General features: G+C 41.3%; 1 long non-coding RNA gene across 1 annotated transcript; it reads left to right on the top strand.

Annotated features, from left to right (window-relative positions):
- Positions 1–1,462: 1,462 nt before the first annotated feature.
- On the top strand, positions 1,463–5,464 carry LOC124201614. Its single transcript, XR_006877611.1, has 4 exons — positions 1,463–2,096; positions 2,196–2,377; positions 2,463–2,712; positions 3,951–5,464. It is a non-coding gene; the product is annotated as an uncharacterized LOC124201614 (long non-coding RNA).
- The last annotated feature ends 1,206 nt before the right edge of the window (positions 5,465–6,670 follow it).

Raw genomic sequence — 6,670 nt, 5'->3', positions numbered from 1 at the left:
TGGATGAATCCAAATTTTTGGTAGGCTGCCACTCTGCCTTGACTCAGGTCAGTGCCAACTTTACAATATGCAACACGGCAACTAAAGCGCGGTGTTTTTCGCTTTATAAACCTTAATAATATGTCACGAAATGGGGTCTTTATAGATTTCACGCAGATGGCGTTTGTTATTAGCGAACGTAATGATTTCCAAATTGTTAAAATTAATTTACAAGTTGCATCGAGCTCAATCATCCTTTCTTTATTGCTATTGTCAGACAACCCAGACCACCTCCTCTCCAGTCTCCACCATATCCTGTGGTTATGACTTTCCATTAGCTTATAGTGTTGTGCCCCTTTTAAATTCTTTTGGCGACGATATGATTATTTAATTGCCATTCTGTCTCGACCGTGGCTCGTCGTCATCCAGGAACTGCTCTGAGCGTTCTGTTCTTTCAACTAAAAATAGATTGGCTTCACTCACGCGCACGTCACAATCGGCTAATAAAATGTCACAATTCAACTTTTTTTTCAAAAACAGACCATTTCTTATTATCAATCAATCGATTTATTGCGATTTTGTTTGATATACTGTTGATCTGGATAACAATCAAGAAAATACGTAGCGATCACGTAAGATAACAGAATGCCGTCTTCTTAATTCCCCCCTCTAAATGATAACCTCGGCGTTGGGAGATCATGGAGTGATGATTAATGTACTTGAAGAAATTTGAATCCATGCGCCTCGGAAATGATTAAAAGAGCAGCTGTCAGTTGAGCACGGTTAATTTCATATTTTGTGGTTCAGCTGCTCATTTCACTCAGTTTGGTCTGTCTGGTTTCTCTCAATTTTGCCAGTGTCCCCGAGTTTCCATGTTTAGAGCTCAGGGCTTTTCGCTGTTTGGCAGCACTGCCGCTCTTATTAGTGACATCCGCGAATCGCACGGCTGCTGTAATTTTGGCTCATTGCAGTTGTTGTTACTGTCCATTTGAGACCTTCATTTCGATCGGAGAGAGTACCGCCCGATATGGGTCATGGAATGCCGGTGAAATTCCATAGCAACTCGCTGTCGTCGTTCAAAGTGACGTCCTTAATAATTGATAAAAATTTCCAACTGGCAAATTAAATTAAATCACCCAACTTTCTCTCAATTCTACGAATTTAAAGAACGGAGCAAACAGTCGCTGCTGGTGGATTTCGGCCTTTAGTAAATCTATACTTTGGCTGTCAGGACCTCATTTTCCAAGAACTTGTTGGATTTCTCCGAATCTTTTCTGACCCTCCATGACAACAACGTTCAGTGACTCTCTGACCGTTTGATGACTTAACGTCAATGATTTATGACACAACTGGTTACGTGAATGCTGACCATTGCCAGCAGTCAATAGGCAGGTACTGAGACGCCTGCAGCAATAGTCGAAATATTTTATCACCAAAACGAAGGACCAGTTCAATCGTTTTTCGTCCCAGTTGGCGAGTGAACTGCTGAAAAGTGCGGCCGCATTTAATATGTTGTAACGTGTTGCATCACCGCGTTTCTGAAACGCGCCAGCGCTGCACAATCGATCACGATTGCGCCATCAGCAGAGCCACGACAAAAGGCAGACACACATTTTACGATGGGGTTTTTCATGGCACCGCCGCAGCAGCTCAATGGGACGAAGAGAATCCGAGAGCCCTGCAGCAACAGCAGTCTGTTCGAGTTCCTCCGTTTCCCCTAATATCTCGCATTCGTATCAAAGAATTTACATTTCCCGTGTGCCAAATAATGTTTCTCTCCGCTCCTATCGTTTCTTCTGTCTCCGCTGGCTGGCCCGCCCGCTCGTTCGGTCACGTAATAATAAGGCGTCGTTATTATCCGCAGTGTAGAATTGCAGCATGCAGCAACAGCATCGGCTCGGGTGATTTGGCCCATCATCATCGTGTGCTTTTGTGCAATGGAAGCCCCATGGACGCAGTCGAGTTATTCGACGTGTTAGAGCAGCTGCAAGGCGATACGCCAGCAATAAAAAGAAACCGGAGATTTGTTGTACAGCAACACACCAGACACTTTCGTTGACGTTTCACAAAATTCAAAGGAATCGGGATCTCCTAAATATATACTATACGGCGAAGTGGTATGGCATCAATTTGATTCTCATTCATTATACACCGTGTTGTTGTTGCTCAATTGATTTTGCAATTTTTCTATCTTGTCTGCTGTTCCCCATTTTTAGGCTTACCACTGAAAATTCCGGATTGTTCATCCATCATCTATCCGTCCATATTCCAGTCGTATTCAAGAGCTGCCATATATGGACTGTGCCAATTCTGAAATCAAGAAGAGGGGGGCATTGGCCTCTCAATAGACAGAGACATCATCCATGCGGATGCTGGTGATACATAAGCAAAGTATTCGGTGAGTAGCCTGCACAATAATTGAAGCCAGTATACTTGCAAGGTATCTGTGGTTCACTAAATTGTACATTCAAATGTACATGCAGTAGGGACGAAAGAACTGCACTGTACCTGTTTGCCCTAACAACAACAATTCATTTGTTGTCGGGGTTGTGTTGGAGGGAGTGTTCATCCAGGGTTGGACAGAAGCAAGTCCCATCCATCAAAAGATCTCCTTAAAAGAAAGAAAGTTTCAACTCTGATATTAAAGAAAATCCAACAGCATCAGAATGATGGAAGGGAGGACTGAACGGAATGGAGTGATGGATGAGTGCCTTGTCTATCCTGGACCAAAAGGTAATACCTTTTAATTCTTTCTCTATACCAGGTCAAGGATGGTGAGATAAAAGAAATTCCAAAAATTCCCCTCAATCCTCCCTCACCACCAAGGCAACGTATGTTTAAATCTCCGTCCACCAGAAACCACGGAATTGTGTGTCCCTATTATTAGAGTTGAGGAATAACTATGTCAGTTAAATATTATCGATGCCAAAGATCGAGGAAGCAAACAAGAAGAAAGTGAATAAGGAAATCCCCGACCTAGACTAATCTTTGACGGAATACAGGGTAGAGGGGGGGGGGGGGAGGACGAATCTCATCTATCATTTGGACACGCGCTGCACCTCCAATAACCAACTCGGCGGTTGCGGTGCGGTTTTTTTGGGCGGCACGAAACCGGCGCAGTTACATCAGACCCCCCCCCCCCTTCCAAAAAAAAGTGAAATGACTGTAGACATTCTATTGGGAATAGCGAAACCGGTTGGTAAGATCTCAGTTCTGTAGGAAATACGTTAATGCATTTTTAGGTTTTTTACCGTTCCCGGACGTCATTTGTATTCTTGAACCGGTTTCGTGATCTTTTTTCTTATCTTAATGGCAATCCGGGTTCGATTCTTGACAAATATGTGCGTGCTTATCTCTTTGGCGACATTACAGAAACCGAAATTAAAATCTTCTTGAAACTAAACTTATAGTTTTTGTTGAAAGTAAATTTTCATTTCACACAAAGAAATTGACATTGTAATTATCAATAAAACCCGACAATGCGCCAGCCATCCTAAGACGCTGGGATTTTGTCGGAGCTAAGGCAAATGGACCCGATCAACTTTGTTGATATTTGAGTCGAATTTCAATTTCGTGCGGTTTCGTGTAACCTACAACAGGCGCGGCAACAGTGGATGACGGCATTGAGATATTACGTAGTATTTCGCTTATGACCGGAGTATAGCTCCATAGATGATATTATCACACGGAAATAATTTGATCGATTTCTGCTACAACATCCGTCAGAAATCCAAGGACGACTAGAGTCGACGAGCGTTTGTCATACTCAGCTAGTACTTTTTCAAGGAGTGCACGAACAGTAGCGCTTTTCACGGTAGACGAGATGAAAAGTGAAAAAGAAACAAACGAAAACCGCATCGAATAGAATTACTGGGAGTCTGATGGGACTCTTTTTTCTCGGCAAAGTAGCGGAACTACAAGATTACAATAATCAAGAAATGCATTATTGTTTTTCTTTCCTCCTGTACTAGTGTACAGTATTTTGCAGGTGCTGCTCCAGAGTCGAGTGTATTCGTTCATCACGTATTCTCGTCACGGCGACGGATATGACCAGTGCATTAACTGCTGATGCTGTACAGGACTGTTGCATTATTATCAGCAGGAGCAGTGCTAAGTGCTTAGTGAAGATGGGCTAGTAAATGTTGGCCGCCATGAAGAAGAAGAATTAGTGGAGGAACTAGGGCGACAATCCCTGATGGAAGCGGGGAAGCCTCCTGATAACGTGCATGCAGGAGCTACATGTAATTCATTCAAATCAAATCACTGAAACTCTTATTCAGAGTCGGCGGCATTAAGCTCGTCCAAGGAAGAAAGACGAGGAAGATGAAAACAAGTTTGACAACTCGCAACGGATGGTATGGACGAGAAATAACAATTCCGCCATTCCGCCATCAACCAGTTTCAAAGGTTATCTCGTTTTACGTTTTATCGGGTGTTGATTCATATATTTTTGCACAGCCGAAACAGAAAAAAAAAATCGATTAAAAGTCAACAGCGACAAATTTGATGAAATCGAATGATGTGTCTAGTCTCAATTACACCAAGCAAGAATGTCGATAAAAAAAATTACTTAAAGGAATATCACGATCGGAATATCTTAGTTCACTCCTTTTCATTGACCAACAAATTGAGAGTCTTCAACCGACTTGTAAATTCAGCAAGAAAATTAAGTTGTAGAGAAAACGGTGGTAATTAATTTGCTATTGAATTTTGCGACTTGTTAGGTGACAGGTAAGATGTAGTTAAAATAAGTCGAGACTCACCTTTAAACGATGCTCAAAGTTGTATAGTTTTCTAGGCTGCAAAGAGTTGATTGTGCTGGCAATCGGTTGATTCGCAAAGGTGGTGATGACTGAAAAGGTATGACGAGAATCAATCGGAGAAATTTTGTTGACGTTTGTCAATTGTGAAAATGTTGGTCGACTGAACGCTTGCGGGTCGACTGTCGCCGTTCAACTAACGGCTGCAGTTCTCGCTCTTTTTTATATAACGCGACGAGTAGCAGGGACGACCGGTGGCGGGTCGGTGAATAAGAAGATCGCGCAGCGAACGAAATCATTTCTTTCTCTTATCTTGTACTCCACCCCCCTATTTCTTGGTATATGGCTCACGGTGATTGCTTTTATTGGGAATCGAACATTCCGATGGCCTTTACGTCAAAATTTTTTTTTATTGCCGTTGATTTCTTTTTGGTTGTCATTTTGTTATGTTGTCCTCCCACGCGCTGCTCTGGTTGTCGGGCGCCCATCTGTACTAATACCGTTTCTCGGCATTGTGTTATTTTCGCCCCTCCGTGATGTTCAAATTAATCTTTGGGTTGACTAAACATGCACTACGTTTATCGAGCTGATGGATCGAGTTTCGTTTTCATTCACTACATAACGATGAGCGTCATCATCCCAATTATTTAATTCGGGGAAATTCATTTTCCAAGAAGAAGACGATTTCCGGTTTTGTCTTATGTAATTGGATTTGTTTTCATTGCCTGCCCATAATATAAAAGATTATACGTTTTGCATTCCTAATTATCGTTAAAGTTTTTTTTTCTGATTTACTTGTTTTATTCCTTGAATTCTAATGGAAAATGCAAATGAGTTGGATGGATCACTGATAAATGTCGTGGGCTATCAATTGAATTTTCCTTAGCACAGGGTTGAGTTGTAAAGGACATCACGAACTGTCACGAACTCATTGACTGCATTCATTGTGATGCCGAAACGTGATAGCAACAACCAGTTGTTGCTCATCTGCAAAAGTTTTCCATAAGCAAACGTAATTTAGAGGATAGTGCGCACCTCTGTTGATGATCAAATCACGTCACGAAAAATTACAAATAAGAAATTATTTTTCCGAGGAGTTTCCTTTGCTCATCGATTGATTTATAGCGTTATTTTATTCACATGCTCATCAACTTTGCAGTCTTCCGACATAATCTACAGCAGGGAATAGTTTCGCCAACTTTTCTCCGAAATCTGTGCTTCAAGTTTATCCTTGCCACACAGCAAGATAAATTAGATGATGGTTAGGTTTCCGCTTATTTCCCCTTGTTTCTCTTACCAAGTATTTATTACCGGTATTATTATAATTATTATTATCATAATTATTATTTTTTTGTTATGTTAATCGTCCTGAAATTTTTCTTTGGAAATTTAGATTTTGTTTTGGTTGAAAAAAAGGCGATTAAATGATGTTATCCTATTATTATTATTTCGTGAAGGAACACGTTATCACTTTTCAGTACAATCCGGCTGTATGCCCGTCGTGTTGTGGATGGTAGAAAAGGACGTTCATTTCCCTACAGGATTTGATTACATAACGAGAAATGGAAGAAACATAAAGAGGATACCGTAGAGAGAGAAACCCTGGATGGACAATTTTAGGTTATTCTATTTCATTAAAGGATCATCCGAATTAAATCCATCGCGTCCGTAAATAGAAGGCAGTTTTGAACAAAGGAGGAGAGGATTTCAAAATGGGTCACGTTTCTTCTGAGTATTTCCCCGTTTTCTTCTGCTGTTACTCAACCGTGTAATAGACACGACGTAATTATTCTGGTCGAACTCTTGTTACATCAGCGCAGCGTCATCGATGTTGTGGTGACTTTGCCTTTGTAACGCGGACAACTGAAGATGAAAACGACATTGAAGGAAACATAATCTGTTACATAAGCCAAGAACTGAACAATCCTCTT

This window comes from Daphnia pulex, chromosome 9 (genome assembly GCF_021134715.1).
Source record: "Daphnia pulex isolate KAP4 chromosome 9, ASM2113471v1".
In the NCBI taxonomy this organism is placed as follows: Eukaryota; Metazoa; Arthropoda; class Branchiopoda; order Diplostraca; family Daphniidae; genus Daphnia; species Daphnia pulex.
The sequence above is the reverse complement of the archived record's forward strand: the minus strand, read 5'-3'. Positions and strand labels throughout refer to the sequence as shown.